The sequence below is a fragment of the Wyeomyia smithii genome, chromosome 3 (genome assembly GCF_029784165.1).
Source record: "Wyeomyia smithii strain HCP4-BCI-WySm-NY-G18 chromosome 3, ASM2978416v1, whole genome shotgun sequence".
Taxonomy (NCBI): Eukaryota; Metazoa; Arthropoda; class Insecta; order Diptera; family Culicidae; genus Wyeomyia; species Wyeomyia smithii.
In genome coordinates, this window is record NC_073696.1 from 190284135 (window position 1) to 190301392 (window position 17258).

The window sequence follows — 17258 nt, forward strand, 5'->3', positions numbered from 1 at the left end:
GCGGGCTAGTTAAGGGTTAACTGATGAATTATGATTGAACACGTGGTTTAAAAGTTTGGCTGCCCTATACGTTCCCATTTCATTTGATTATAATCGAATTTAAGCAATTGTTATATATTAAATTGTTAACAATACAACGAAAGTCTATTATCTCAAAGAGTACATGACTTATTCGAACATTACTAGTGTCATACGAACGAGTCATCTCTCAAACTCACAAATAACAAACTTCATAACAATTTGATATGTGGCTCAAAAGTTATGGAAAGAAAAGAAATTCAAAGACTATTTAAAACTATACCTGCTTTGATCGATATATGTGGCCTTAACATAATTTAAGTGTGGTATCGTACTATTTGAACGTTTCAAATTCATTGATTCCTTGCGATGTGTTTAAAGTCTGCAAATGCTTAACCAATCGACCATAGGATATGATCAAAGTCAAATAACAACTCGTTTGAAATGATTCGTTTTAATCGAAATGACAACATCCTCGACTGTTGGCTTGTGTACATCGCTTTAACTCTAAATATATTTATATTGAGTGGTATTCGGTCATTTTCAGCAGATTTTTTGGCATCAATCTGACACCGGAAATACCCATATTGGGAGGCATTTAGTTATTTAGGTTGTTTTCCAAAAATTAAAGTGGTCGTCTTTAAATTCAAAATGGTGTCCAGGGTCAATGTTTGGTTTCTATGCATCATCACGTTTACGGAAATATCCATATTGAGTTTTATTCGGTCATTTCCCACCGTTGCCTAGAAGTTGCCATTTAGCAATTTAAAATGGTACCTGAGGACAATTGTTAGCTCCTTGCATCATTCTGGTTCCAGAGATACTCATATTGGATAGAAATTTAGGCTGTTTTTCACAACCCGGTAGTCGCCATCTTGTATTTCAAAATGGTATTCAGGATACTGGTTAAAGAAAAACTCATATTGGGTGATATTTGGTCACTTTGGACTGTTTTTCAGAAGCCGAAAGTCGTCATTTTGGACTTTAAAATTGCCTGTGAAATCAATTTCTGTCATCTGGGCGTAATTCTGGTTCCGAAAACATTAATATTGAATGATATTTGGTCATTTCAGGCTGTTTGCCAGACACCGGAAGTCACCATCTTGAAATTCAAGACTGTGTCTGTGATCAATTTTAGCTTCTGTGCATCTCTCTGGTTCCAGAAATACTCATATTTAATGGGAATCGTCAATTTCAGGCTGTTTTCCAGAAACCGGAAGTTGTCATCTTACAATTCAAAATGTTGTCTGAGGTCGATTATGGAACATATTTGTTACCACTAAAAACATTCACCTGCCAATATGGTTCCATTTAGTTGATTGGTTCGCGAGATGTACAGAAATTTGTGAAGAAACATGTACTTTCAGAAGAGGGAGTGGCGTCGAACCATTATAGACAAATTTGTCACCTCTAAAAACATTCACATACCAAATTTGGTTGTATTTTCTTGATTGGTTCTTGAACTGTGCGAAATTTGTGTTTCATTTTTATGGGACCCCTCCCTTATAGAAGAGGGATTCGGGTGTCAAACCATTATGTACATATTTGTTACCACTAAAAACATTTACCTGCCAAATTTTGTTCCATTTGGTTGATTAGTTCTCGAGATGTGCACAAATTTGTGTTTCATCTTACTATTATGGACATTTTAGTTACCCCCTAAAACATCCACATGTCAAATTCGGTTTCATTTGCTTGGTTTGTTCTTGAGTTGTGCAGAAATTTATGTTTCATTTGTATGAGACTCCTCCCTTCCAGAAGAGGGAGGGTCTTAAACTATCATAAAAACCCCTACATACAAATTTTCACGTCGATCGGTTCGGTAGTTTTCGGGCCTATATGGATCAGACAGACAGACAGACTTGACTGCATTTTCATATGTAAAGATTACAACATCAATATTTTAGAACCTAAAGAGTGAATATACATTTATTGGATTGAAGCGTTCATGTAAATCTATTTTTACAAATAACAAATTGAATGAGAAAGGCTGGGTCTGACCGCTAGGTGGAATAATTTAGATTTTTGTGCTACTTTCACTCTACTCAAAATTAGATTAAACAACTTAATCTAAGAGGTCTGAAACAATTACACTCCACCAACTCCGACATTTTCATGTCGATAAAATGTCTGCAAGTTTGAACTGTATTTATCATCGAGTTAGTTTTCTTTAACTTATATCTAACATTCTAGGCACTATCGTTTCTGCCGGCCGACCGGATTCCCGATGCTTTTGACCGAGTTGCGCAGGATATGCCAAGAGAGATACAAGAATTTCTTGAATATTACTCGGCAACTTATGTGAATGGACGGAATGACAATATGGCACTATGGTCGAACTTCAAGCCGGTGATAGAAAAACTGCCACGGACAACCAACTCCCTGGAAGCGTGGCATAACCGGTTGACCACCATAGTGGGCGTACAACACCTCTCGTTAACCCGAATTTTTGAGGAGCTACGGATTGAACAAAAGGCTACTGAGGGAAAAATTATGCGGATACTCCAGGGGGATGTACCAAGTTCATCTAAGAGTCTTGACGCGAAGCTGCATTTAAAATGCAGAAACGCACATAAAATGAGCGACAAAAATTTTTTGGACACTATTGCGCTTTAATTAAGCGCAAAGCAAGAGCGCTACTAATGTTTATAATGTTTGCTGTTAGTTTTTGAATTGTTAGTATTTGTTAGTAAACCTTTGGTATTTATAAAAACCATATTGCAATAATAAAAAAAAAAACAAAGATATCACCTCATATAATACAACACATTCGTGGCCTTCGGCCATCTTGAGGCTTTGTCGAGGCTGTTCCGGTGTTCTGATTTCTAACAAATAACACTGTTTTTCATTTTTCTGTTCTAATGGTTATACTTCTTCATAGGTATCAAACCCATCAATTTTTGTGAACTGAGAAATGTAGGATTCTCACAAAATATTGCTAGTTTATAATAATCGGTTTTACTTCTTTCTGTTTTACTTACGGGTTACTCAAGCATCAAACCGATTCTGGCCCGATTTGATCTGTAGCTCATTTTAGGGAGCTTCTTACGATACATAAGTACTAACATTTTTTCATGAATAATTTTATGATGGCAGTGGATCAATTTACCCATAAGATATCTGACTAGAAAGCCAATGATTACAACGTAAACATGTGTCGAAGAAAAAATATGATCAAGAAAAATTTATTTTTAGGTTGTTTTAGGTTGTTGGGTTTCATCCTGAAGCTCTTCTTAAAACCAACTATTTTATTTTGAAAATTTTTGCACTAACGAAGGTCCGTAATTCGATCTATTTGGTAAGTTGCATGGTGTTTTATCGGTTTATGCGTTGTTTTTATTAAACTTTCAACTCTGAAAAGCACGGTAAAATCATAAAGATAAACTTGAATGTTAAGTTCTTTTTTTTTTGTAACTTTCAGAGTTACAAGAATATGTAAAAAGGACGAATAAATATGGCAGGATTTATCAAAATTTCTCGAAAACTGTTACACTTAGGGTGACATTCACCAAGAGCATTGATTCAAATCAATTGCTGAGGAATTCTAAATTTAAAATGGTTATTTTTTAAAGTATGATAATATCAATTCTACTAGTTTAAAATTTATAAAAAATAGATTAAATTTTTTAAAGTAGAAATAAGTGCTGCTGCAACATAAGGGTACAAAAAATTATCTATGTATCCACCAAAATGCGGGGAGTTATGATTATATCACACTATCTCTTGTACTATTGAGAAATGTAGAGCCTTGTTGTATGCATATTTTGACTAATCAGAACTGAAAAAAATACAGCCAAACATCAGCCGAAACTCCCAGTCTCAATATAAATCAAACTAAACAAATAATCGCTACCTTTCTTTCCCAGCACAGACGACACCGAAATGTACAGGGTGTCACCGTGAAAGTGATACACTTACTTTATGCCATAAAAGTAAAACAGAAAAATATGTCTTCACTGATTCTTTTTTATTAATATGGTAGAGTAGTAACGTTACAGTAGTATTAGCTCAGTTCAAATCTTTCGTTGCAAAGGCGATGATTATCGCTACCGCTCGTTCGGACGTAAACTAGGGGATAGCCCCAATGCTTCAGTAATCCGGGCAATCCAACAGATCAGTTGTTTGAATGCGAGAGGCCGCCGCTTCCGACAGCGGGTCGGCGGCCGGCTCGGCCATCGGACACCGCGGCGGTTTAGGGCCGCCTTGGTTCCTTGCCCTCGATTATGCGGCTGAGCCGCATTGATGTGGTTTGCATTCAGGATGTTCAACGAAAAAACTATTTATTTTACACATTCACGGCGAATTTTCATTTTTTTTAAATCGATTATATGATGTAGTTTGAAAAGTGTGCAAAATAAAATAGCTGTAATAAAAAAATTGTCATATAAAAATAAAATTCGGCCATTCGTAATTCGGCCGATTGAAATTTCGGCCTTTCGTTAGTATTGATATAATTCGACCGTTTGAAATTCGGCCGATTATGTTTCGGCCGTTTGGAGCTATCCCCTTTTTGTTCCCCTCATCGAGTGACATGCAACACAATCTTGCATTCAAGTACCTTTACAGGCTGAATGCTGGGGTTCTTAAAGCGATCAATCCCAACACTCAACAAGTCCTCAATAGTCAAACCCGCCTCAGTGACGACACTGTCGATCTCCACTATGCAAGCAGAGATTTATACGCGATACTCCCGCGTAAAAAGCTCACTGCAAACAATCGTGTTTGCTTGTTCGAGATCAGACACTTTCACCCACAATTTGTTTAGGCGAACTTCAAAGATCTCAGTTACAGCTTTATACTGCTTTACCAGATCCTTGAGAATCTGCATGATATTCAAAGGTTTTGAGTTGGGCCGGAAAAATACAACACGGGGCCCGGTTTGCTTGACCCCTGTGCTCTGCTGCAAGGCCGGTTTTTTGTTTTTCAGTACTTTCTTCGAAAATTCATCAGAGGAAGAGTCCATCGCCTATGTCATGATGCTTACACAAATGAGCGCGTGAGCTTCTAACAAAATGCCAAGGTAGCTCATAAAATAAACTACCTGAAAACTACGAAACTTATCTGTACAGCTGGTTCAATCCACGCATCGACACCGAAGACAGCGAACAGCACACCAACGGTGCGGAGGGGTACGCACTGGGTAAAACGCCAAATTGACTCAGATGAAATAGATCACGCGCATCGTTCATGGTTACGGAATAAAATTTGACGACAAATCCAACCAAATGATCTTCACTTCAAAGCGAAAAAGAAAAACAAACAGTCTACTCAACCAAAATAAACCTCACCGAAACACTTTTTCACTAACACTGACCGATGCCTTGACAATCTTCGTTAACTGATAAACTGATTTTGTTGTCTTGCTTTCATCGCATGAAATATAATGAGGTGTTTTGACAGTTCACTTCCATGCAAAAAGCGGGAAGGGAGAACTCTGAAAGGATTGTAAAAAAATAACGTTCATGGATGCTTTTTTTCACTTTCACTCAAGAGTGTCAACAAATATCAACCCTGCTCACCACACGTAAGGTTAGCATGTATAAACGCCCTCCGGGGCATGATGACCCTATTGTTTTATCACGAAGCGCGTCGACCTTAGAAACGGATTAAACGATGTAAACATACAGTATCGGAGTCGATCAATCGCACGTCCGTTGCTGAAAATGGTTGGGCTCGGAATGAGTTTTTGTTTTGTTTCTTGTGCGACATTGTGAACAAACAACTTTAAATTCAATACCTACACAATCACAGCGGGTATTTAACAAAAATAAAAAATTGGAACTTTGCTCAATCTATATCTTGAAGAATCTTTTTTTTAGTTGAGAACATCTATTCTGAGAAAAATCTGTGTCTGTATCGCGGTTGACAAAATGAATAAATGAAAGCACATCGCAAATACCGAAGTTGCTTGAATACTGGACGGTAATTCCAAAATAATAGTATTTTGAGCTGTCTGGATCCGAACACGATAATTTGGACAGCATAAAGTTATAACGCCATACTGCAATGGGTTGAAACTATTTAACTTTTTACCACAACAATTTTAAAGAAGCATGAGAAAACCATCTCGAAGAATTTCCCAGAAGCCAATTTGATTGGTTTGGCCGCATCAAAAGCCACTTTTGATTACATTTTTCTAATCTTCACCCAATATCAGTCGTATAAGCATTCCCGACCGAAATCTCGTCGAAAAATCGTTCGAGATTAGTTCTGTTCAATCCTTTTGTTTATGACCATTTTTGCCATTGCACTCTGAACGAATTTCTGCGCTGATACAGAAGTTGGAAACCTTTCCGGCTTTGATTAATTTTTTCCTCCCCTCAGCCGCCGATATGAGCTTCAAACACAGACCCGACCGAAAGCTCATCGAAAAATCATTCGAGAAAATGTGATTAGTTGTTCAATCCTTTGTTTATGACCATTTTTACCGCTATCAAGTCCTGAGCGAGTTTCTGCTTTGATTCAGAAGTTGGGAACCATCCGAAACAGCGCGAACGTGAAAATGAAAACGATGTGAGCTTGGAATATTAAGCGGACCGCCATCCAGTACGATAGGACGAAGTTGCTCCGTGACACGAACAGGATTCCGGTTCTTCAATATTCTGTCCCACTCTCCAATTATAGCCTGTTCAACCATTGCTCCAAAGCGCTGGAAGGAGGAAGCATGTGGAGTCGAAGACTGAGACAGAGCGTTGCGGTGCTGAAATGGTACGGACGATGGCTTGATGATGGTTGTTTTTTGTTGCCAAGTGCAAATGAATCCTTTCAAATGGCAAAGTTTGTTTACAGCTGCCTTTTGCAGCTTTTCTCTGTTGCACACGAGCACACTTTTCCGCAGGAGTACGTAATGGGAAACTCATTTCACTTGTTGCGACAAGAAGTCCGACAAGACTGCTTTAAGTGTGATACAATGCGAGTATTCCAGTTTAGATTCAATCGCGTGGAGTTGATTTTTTCCCCTTTTTCAGAGAAATGTAAAACGGTTGCTGTAAAAACCAAAATGATTGAAAGTAATTGGCGTTTCTGTGAATGTCAGCAATTCTTTCAGTTTACTGTAAACATATTTCAAATCTATCGAGAAGCGAAAAGTCTTATTGACGCGCAGTGGAAACTGCGGGTTTAAATTCAACAGAAACGGGGACACTTCCTTCGTTAGTTCACAATTGCATGACGCCATTTAATCACTCAATGTTGATTTGCTTGAACTTGATCTATATAGGGTTATCTGGTTTATGTGGATTTATATAATTCTTAAACTGTTTCATATTTTCAGCGGCTTCTTGCTAAAAAGGTATTTTGTTTCAGGGAACTCATTTAATTTCTACAGTTGTTTAATAAACAAAAAACATGAAGTTCGAAGCAAATCTAGTCAATATTTTTTGAGACGGCTCAAAATTATTGAATCTTGTTCCTCCCTAACTTTATTTCATTCGACGTTTTTTCTAACACATTCTATGGTACTAGTCGTTTGACATAACACATGTCGTGATGGTTTGGATTGTAGCCTGACTTTTTACAACCTCAACAGACAACTATAAAACAAAACATTTTCAGGTGCTCTCGGTTTTTTTTTTGTTCCCATCACAGTCGTTGCCGATAAATAACTATTCACTGTACTACGATTGGGATAATGAGCATTTTAACCTTCTTCTTGTAAGCTCGGAAGACCAACTTACATTCGGTATGCAACCGTATGGAAAGCACTGTGGCTATTTGGTAATGAGAAACACGTTATGACATGATGTTTGTCTTGGTTTGTTCTGTTTTTGTACACGCCTTGCTGCATGCACTCCAACAGACCAACCCACAGTCGAATAAATAAAGTCCGACAAAGTTTCGAATTGATCTGAAAGCAGAACACGATTTGGCGTGGTGGGAAATTCGCCCCCGTATCCCTGCAAATATGTTTGCATTTGTGACGACGGTGGACCGTTCTAGATGCCGATATTTTCACTCACTACCAGCCAACCAGGGCAGTGCTGAAGTACTTGAAAATGCATGTCGATGGTCATCTTCATCATCCCGAGGGTCCATCTTGGGGAGAAAGGGAATTGAACCGAATGCTCTCAGCAGCAAAAAGTTTTGCACGTTTATTGGTTGAAAAGTTCCATCCTTGGTCGGCTGTGTTGTGATTGTGGGTCGGAGCTATTTTTGAGCTTTTCGGGTCTGCGGGGAAATCGGAGCAACGATACGTGTTAGATTATTGAAATGAGTAGATTTTTTTCTAAAATGTATGTTCAATACAGTTCCGAAAATCGATTCTGCTTTCTCTAACTGATCCGTGTTTCTCAACAGGAGCTTGATTGAATTTTATAATCATACAATGCCTAAACATACTATATTAGCTTCACCGTAGCAGCAAACAGAGTAACTAAACCATTCATAAAGTGTCACCTTTTTACTTTTCACACCTTTTTACGGATAAACAAAAAACGAATATGCAGTATACAACCTGATTAGGATCACCATTGTTCAATACGCTACAAGCGTAGCTTCATTTCGGCTCACTACGCCTTCCCCGGCTAAAACCATATTCTCTATCTCTCTCTCTCTTTCTCTCTTTGCTTCTTCTTCTTCCAGTGTCCCGGGCGAAAATTCTCGGTAACTCGGAACTCTTTATCAAGAGTGGAAGCGACATCAACCTGACGTGCGTCGCACTGCAGTCGCCGGCGCCACCTTCGTTCATCTACTGGTACAAAGGTGGACGCGTGGTTAATTACTCGCAGCGGGGCGGAATCAGCGTGCTTACCGAGCGGCAAACCAAGACGAGTAAATTGGTCATTGCACGTGCGATGCCGTCGGATTCGGGCAACTATACGTGCTCGCCCAGCAGTTCCGGTAAGTCATGCAGGGTGAAACTTTGTGGAAATACGGGTGCTAGCAAGGGAAACTAGCTGTACCACAATCTGTTTCACGTGGGATCACACCGTAAGGGTTTACAAAATAATTGCGATTTTACGATACCTGGAAGAAAAGGGTTTATTGGATAGATTATCTTGCTGGTTATTTATGTTTTATGATACGAGGCGCATATTCATTCATTTGGATTGTGTCAAATATAAGGTTATTACTTTCGCTTTTTAGTTCTCAATGAGTGCTTTCATAAACCGAAGACTGTAGAATGGGCAACTTAATTTATTTGTTTTGAATGCTTTTTATTATTTGTATGGCTGAAAAGTCTATTCTAGTATAAAAGTCAAACTAATATCTGGAAGAAATAATGCAGCAGGATTTGAAACGACATACGATATCATCCTCATCATCAGCGGAGGCTACATATAATATTTGCCCTGACAAGCCTTTTTTTTGCTTCATGTATTACGCCGACTCACTGTTCGTGCGAATGCGGTCCTTAATCGCCACTGCTCGTTCGGACTTAACTAAGGGAAAGAAACTATGTTTGAGTAAACCTAGCAAACCAGTAGATCAGTCGTTTGTGTGCAGGAGGCCGCCGCTTCCGATGACGGGTTGGCGGCGGCTCGGACTGCAGAAAACATGAAGGTTTTTTACCGCCTCGGTTTCTTGCCGTCGATTATGCGTCTTCGTTTTCGTAAAGCTCTTTTGGACATACATAGATATTCTGATTTAAATTTAAATATATCCTAATGTATATAATATACAATATGTAAATCATTGAATAACGTTTTTGGGTTTTGTTAGTACCCGAAGAGGCTTTTGAATGGCTGCAATATAGGTCGATTTCAATAATTCTTACGCGAACTGCTGAAATAACCTCATCACAATGTAGGCATGCAACTTTATAAACACCTGCCCTATGTAATTTGTCAATGGTGTCTTTAGTAGAACCCAATCTTGTTATAAGTTGTTTATTTCTACTACTGTAGCTAATATCCATCCCAAATTTCCTAAATTTTTTACGAAGTTGATGAGTAAAATTAACATCATATTCAACAACTACCCTCTTCCGATCTTCTGTTAGCGGTGTGAGTGTTGTGTAAGATTTCCTGTATTGGGTTCGTTTCTTCTTATCAAAAATTGCTTGGATGGCTCTTCTATTATATCCATTCTGCTCACCAATTTCAAAAATATGTTCCATTCATTTCTCTTTCCTTCATTACTGAGAGGTAAAGATTCCATCCGCTGGATCATATGGTAAAAAGCAGCCGTTTTATGCTGGAAGGAATGGTTCGAAGTGCTAGGTATTACCCGTTTTGTATGTGTGGCCTTCCTAAAGATTTCGAGTTCAAAGTGGTTGGAGTTTTTAACAACAACTACATCCATTTCAATATTCAATTTCCAAAGTGAACCGGATGTTTTGATGAATACCTTTCAAAATTTCCAAAAAACTTTCTAAGTCACCCTGTTTTCATATACAAAAAATATCATCCACGTACCTCCACCAACGATCTGGTAAGAAGTCTTTTTCTTTTAGTATATTTTTCAAATGTGCCATAAAAAGTTCACAAAGGAAAGGTGAAGGAGGATTCCCCATCGGTGCTCCTTTTGTTTGTTAAAAGAATTTCCCACGAAATGAAAAACAATTATTTTCCATGCGAAGTCGAGTTAACTTCAAATAACTGCGTACTTCAGTTTTCCAAAGATTATCACATCGTTGAGAGAGAAGCCAATCTTCCAAAAGATTTATAGCTTCTTCCACTGGAACACTTGGGAAGAGTGCTGTGACTTCAAAAGAAACCATTATCTCGTCAGTATAGATCAGTATTTGCAAGTGATAAGTGAAAAGTGAATAAGTGATAGAATTTAAAAGTTTTGTGAAATGAAAGTGTAGTGTAAAATTAGGTCGATTTGTTTCGAATGGTTGTTCAAAGATTTCTTTGTGATTAACGGTATTTATTATATTCGTAAGACAGATTGACAAGCAAAGTTTTCGTTTCCATCATTGAAATTGTCGATATTGATCAAAATTCAGGAGTTTAAGGACTGTTTTCTTCGACTGATTAAAATAGGCGCCACTGCTTACACCGTTCCTTACCCTATATAATAATAAAATAAATATCTCAAAAAACTCACTTTGCATGAATCTGATTTTAAGCTCGATTGGCTTATAGTTCCGGAGTGATTCGCGATTAGGGTGCCACTAACAGAGTGTAAACGAATCGTTTTATTACACCATTGGTTTCGAAAACACTTACAAAATTCATGGCAAGAATCCTATCTATTGTATAAATAGATAAAATTATTCAAATCAAGTTTTTAGTGAAGGGCGACAACACAATTTACCCAGAACAAAAGATACTTTGGAGCTAGGCCCTTTACATTGTTTTGAAACAACGGGCTCATTTGCGAAATATTTCGTAAACATGCGACAGTAACGGGCGGATCAACATTGTTTTCAAAATAAAGGCGCATTAAAAGGGGCGCAACTGAAGAAAAAAAAACAAAGCCGAAAAAAAGGGGGTATCTCGTTGTCAGAATGCTTTAAGGCGAATTAGAGGTGGGCGAATCTCGTTGTCAGAGCGCTTTAAAGCTCATTTGAAAAGGGATAGAAGAAAAGTGCAGATTTTAGCCATGAATGAACAAATTTTATGTTTTATTGTTAGAAAACTATAAGACAGGTTTATTTTACGTCTATTTTTGGTATTGATGTTAATGTTAGTCACTTCCTTTGGAATTATGATTTGAAAATGTACTTGCAAATTTTCCAACCGATATTCCCCAATGTTTATTTTTTGCCAGTTGCGCCCTCATCGTAACCACTCCGGAGTTAATTGAACTTGGGCGAATAAAAAATAAAAAAACGAATTTTTTTTCAAAAAAATAAACAAAATATATTTTCAAGGTATCATTTTTCAACTGTGTACTTTTTTTTGGTTGGTAAACGACTGAGCACGTGTTACATGAGACCCCATTGTGGTCATTGTGGTCATTCACCTCTGTCCAGCAACTTCTATCCCAACCTTCATGAGGTGCCGACCGGGATACGAGCAACCTTGGCGGAGATCGGGTAACCAACCCCCGGTGGAAACAATGGTCGTATGCTGACTGGGAAGAGGGATCGTACGCGGCTGTATCCCCATGTTAGGGGCGGCGTACAACAGTGTCTGACCCGGAGCGGACGGCTGAATTACGAAACGCGGTGCCTCACCAGCTATATCTAAGACGGCAGCCCCGTCGCGAAACTAGGTATCGCAGCCCTAGTAAGGCAGCATACCGAAGGTAAAATACTACAAACAATCCAGATATAAATACGGAACGGAATGATCAGCATGGACCTAGGCGTACGAAAAAAGGACAACGATTATTGGAAACTCGGTACTTAGAATGTAAGGACTCACTCGAACCGGCACGTACAGGTATACGGCTAGAGAGCTGCAAAAGGTGAATGTCTAGGTTGCTGCCATACAGGTGGCCGAGATCGGGAGAACGCGAATTCCGGGCACTTATTTTGCACGTCGGAGTATACGTAAGCACACCTGGAGACAGTTGGGGGAGAGGCCTGCTCCCAGATCGACCATGTTCTGATAGATGGTCGACACTTTTCAGACGTTACAGACGTGAGGTCGTTTAGAGGACCAAACGTTGACTCGGATCATTATCTCGTGGTATCCAAGATTCGCGCTCGGTTGTCCAATGTGTTAACGTCCAGAAAGATGAGGAGGATACAATTGAACATCAAGCGGCCATCAACTGGAGAAGTGGCTACAGTGTACTTGTGGAAGATTGATAAGCGGATCTAGAATCAAGTTAGAGGTAGCCTGAATGAACAGTGGAAGCATATCCACAGTGCAATCAGCACCACAGCGGGAGAAGTGTTGGGTACATCTACGACAGCCACGTCCAATGAGTGGTTTGACGCTGAGTGCCAGCGAGCGACGGATGAAAAAAACCGCGCCAAAGTTCATAGTTAGTCACGGCTGTGACTCCTCAAAGCGCAGAAAGATACCGGGAAGCTAGAGCTGCCAAAAAAAGACTCCATCGCCGGAAGAAACGACAGCATTGGGAGCGGTTGCTTCTCTAGGCCCGATGCGAGAAGCTTCTACAAGAAGGTAAATGGAATCAGGAACCGGAACGTGTTAGCCCCTGTCATGTACAACTATAAGGAGGGGAACCTGATTACCGATAGAACGGAAGTGGCCAGGCGTTGAAAGGAAAACTTTAGTGTGCTGTTGAATGGTGAAGAAAATAGCGTAGTCGAAAGGAGCAGGAAGGTGATTGAGGATGATGGCAAAGCTGTGGATCTATGGACGAGGCTAAGAAAGCAGTGAAAGAGCTGAGGAACTGCAAGGCAGCTGGTAAGAACGGCATTCCAGTCGAACTTTTGAAAGTCGGGAGCGAACAGCTGTATCGTGCTTTACACCGGATCATGCTGACAGTGTGGTCCGATGAAGAATTGCCCTTGGACCGGTTGGAGAGTCTTATATGTCTGATAGTCTGATCTACAGAAAAGGCTACCGCCTGGACTGTAGTAATTATCGGGACATAACCCTTCTCAACACCGTTCACAAAATTTTCTCCCGTATTCTGTTTCATAGACTGAGGCCGTTGTCGGAGACTATTGTTGGCGATTACCAATGTGGTTTTCGAGGGGACGCTCCACTACAGACCAAATGTTTACCCTGCGTCAGATCCTAGATGAATTTCAAGAATTGAACCTGCAGAAGCACCATCTGTTCATTGACTACAGTGAAGAGAAATGAGTTATGGCGAATTCTGGTCGAATATGGTTTCCCAACAAAACTAATTAGGCTGATACGTGCCACCCTTGAAGGCTCTACATCATGCGTCAGGATAGCCGGTGAGATTTTGGACTCCTTCGTGACGTTAGATGGTTTGAAGCAGGGAAACGGGCTGTCAAACTATTATTGTTCAACTATTATTGTTCAACAATGTTCAACAAACTATTATTGTTCAACATCGCATTGGTGGGTGCTATACGGAGGGCCGGCGTGCAAAGAAGCGGCACCATCATTACGGAGTCTCACATGCTTCTAGGTTTTGCGGACGATATCGACATCATTGGTATCAACCGTAGAGCTGTAGAAAAGGTTTTTCAGGACATGAGACAACGAGGTTAGTCGTGAGATAAAAAGGTGGATAGCAGCTGCAAACAGGGCCTTCTAGTGTTGCGTAACCAGCTGAGGTCCCGTAGTCTGCAAACCCGTACTAAATTTGCACTCTACAAAACACTAATTCTTCCCGTGCCACTCTACGGCCAGGAAGCATGGACGTTGAGAGAGGCCGGTCAGCGAGCTATTGGTGTTTTTGAGCGTAGGGTTTTGCGTTCGATTCTTGGCGGCAAAGTAGAAAATGGTGGTTGGCGCAGACGCATGAACCATGAAGTGTACCAGGTGTACAAATCGGCGGATTTAGTTAAGCGGATAAAACACGACAGGTTGTAGTGGGCTAGGGATGTAGCTAGAATGCCGGAAGAACGACCAGCGAAGACTATATTTAGCAGAAATTCCGATAGAGGTCGGCGACTTCGAGGTAGGCCTCGCACTCGTTGGATGTTTGCTGTCGGCGAGGATGCCCGTGAAAAAGGTGTTAGGGGAGATTGGAGGATGGCAGCCCAAGACCGAGTGACATGGCGACGTATTCTGGATTCGGCATTGGATCGGTAATCGGTCTGTCGATGTAAAAGTAAAGTAAAGTATTTCTTTTTGGAAGGACAAAATTATTATCTGCAACTTTGTCGAAGACACCCTGTTTTAGGTTTTAAAATGTGTTAGTTTTGAGCGAAAAATACGTGCCAATTTTGTGACAGTTTGTTTGTTATTCGTTTCATAAAGTTTCAGCGAATCAATCACGGGTGCTGTGATTTTTACTATGATGCTGACATTTCTCAGCTGTAAAAAGCCTCCCGTATTTGATCGTAAATTCGCAATTACTGCAGTACCCATATGTTGGAAACTTTTGTATACTAATTCGAATAAAAATATCGACGGTGCTTTTCACACAGTAAAAGATTCAAAATCTCGCGCTATAACAGGTGTTGTTTATTCTGCTGGTCCGTCCGCTATCAAACGCAGTGAGATATTCGCCGCCTTCTGCAGCTCTTTTTGCTGCTGGCAGTAAATCAACCTCTTGAAACACTGACCGGATATACCTCTACTAATATCCGATGCGGCTGCCGATACTGCTGCTACCCGCTGCTATTTGATTAGGACTATCCACTAGTAAAATAACTAGTTTGAGCAGAAGCAGGCTCTTATATCTAGATAAACATTTCAAAAGGTCCTATATGCTTTCTTCGTTTTTCCGGAGCGTCTTTTCATTTTAGAAATGGTGCAGCTTTTGTCACTCTCCCAAGTGTGATTTTTGTTCAGAGAGCTAAAGTGATCCCTCCGCTCTTAACTTGTGCAAATAACTTGTCATAAAAGGCGTTCAATTAGTGCTAAATAAGTGATTGAATGAAAGTGATCGTTCAAAAAATCGATCAAAGCAGATAGGACCTTTTGAAATGTTTCTCTAGATATAGTCTAAAGAGTACATTTCCGGTTAACTAGGTATAATATTTCGACGACCGTGTTAGGGAAAGCGAGCATTAAACGACCAAACGAAGCAATCGAAATCTGTGTTTCAACAAGCTTGATCATTTAACCGTGATGTACCCGAAAGGATACCCGAACACCATTTCAGACTTTATTGCTTTAAAAAACATGAATAACCTCAACTAAGCCAGCTGAAACTTATGGAATGCTTCTAACTAGTGGAAATAAACCATTTTCCATCATCAGACTGTTTATACCAGCAGGGGGGGTTGAAGGGAGAAGGCTTCGAATTTTTTTACTCGATAAGTACTCGGCAGGGTACCTGCGTACCCACAAAATGAAATGCTTTTTGCTTTTTCATTTCTTGATTAATTTTAGTTCTTGGCCTGTCAAAACATTTGAAAATCTATCTACTTTTAAAATCCGGGACCGACATACAGGTACATCTGGTTTCTGTGAATCAGGATCTTCGGGAGCATGTTCCGGTGAGACAAATTAGTAAAATCTATATCTATAAATGCGAATGTCTGTCTGTCTGTCCGTTCCCTATAGACTCAAAAACTACTGAACCGTTTATCGTGAAAATTTTTACATAAGGGTTTTCGAGTACGGGTAGTAATCCTAAAATATTAGTTTTGCGTTAGCGCATGTGTAGGCAAGGGGAGGTGAATTTGTGATTCATGAACATGAACCCGATAACCGTGCAAACTTATATGCAGATGTTTTTGAGTCTAAGATGTATTTTTGCGACGTTACTATCCGACGACCTTTCTGTATCTCAGAGGTGTTGTAAGGATGAGGGGTTGAATACCCAATATGGGTATTTCCGTAATCAATATGCTACACGGAAGCCAAAAATCGACACCAAATGCCATTTTGATATCCGAAGTGGTACCTTCTGGTTGCTGGAAATCAGCCCATAATTATTATTCCAGAATCGAGATGATGCTAAGAGACCGTAAATCAAATTCAAACCTCATTTTGAATTTCAAGATTATGACTTCCGGTTGCTGGAATACAGCCAAAAATGACTAAATACCTAGCAGGATGGTTATTTCCAAAATCAAAATGATATTCAGAGTCCAGAAATCGGTCCCATTCTTTAAACCCAAGGTGGCAACTTCCAGTTTCTGTGGAACTGTCAGAAATGGTCATATACCATAAATATTTCCAAACCGCAATAATATTCAAGGGCCGGAAATCGTCCCCAGATGAAATTTTAAATCTTTACAGCGCCACCACACAATTTCTAGAGAGTTATTTTATTATATTTTGGAGTGAGAAGTTGGCTTCGAACTTATTTTTGGTGATCATTCACAAAGGCAATAATGCAAGTAATGTGACAAACAGCATTATGTTGAGGTAGTTCTCAAAATGGATACCCTTTTTATTTGCAAAACAAATACACTTCACAAATTATATTGAATCGGAATAACAGATTTCAAATCGTTTACGTTTGGCACCTGCCTAATGCCTAAGCACGTTTTTTTTTTGCTGCAATGTTTCTAAGCCAATCTGCCTGCAACGGTTCTCGTATAGTGGCAGGTTTTGCGGATCGTTCCATGGTAGATTGCGTTGGGCAAATCCTATGAGCCTTTTTTGAACAGATTCAATCCGAGCATCGGGAGAATTGTGGTAAGGGTCCCAAATTATCGAAGCAGTTTCTAGTATAGGCCGCACGAGGCTAAACTAAAGTCCTTAGAAACTTCACTTACGAAGCCAAGTAGACGATGGGCTTTGTCGATGATGTCCTCATTGTGATTCTTAAATGTAAGGTCAGTGTTTAAAGTAACGTCAAGGTTCCGAACTTTTTGCATCCTGTTCAAC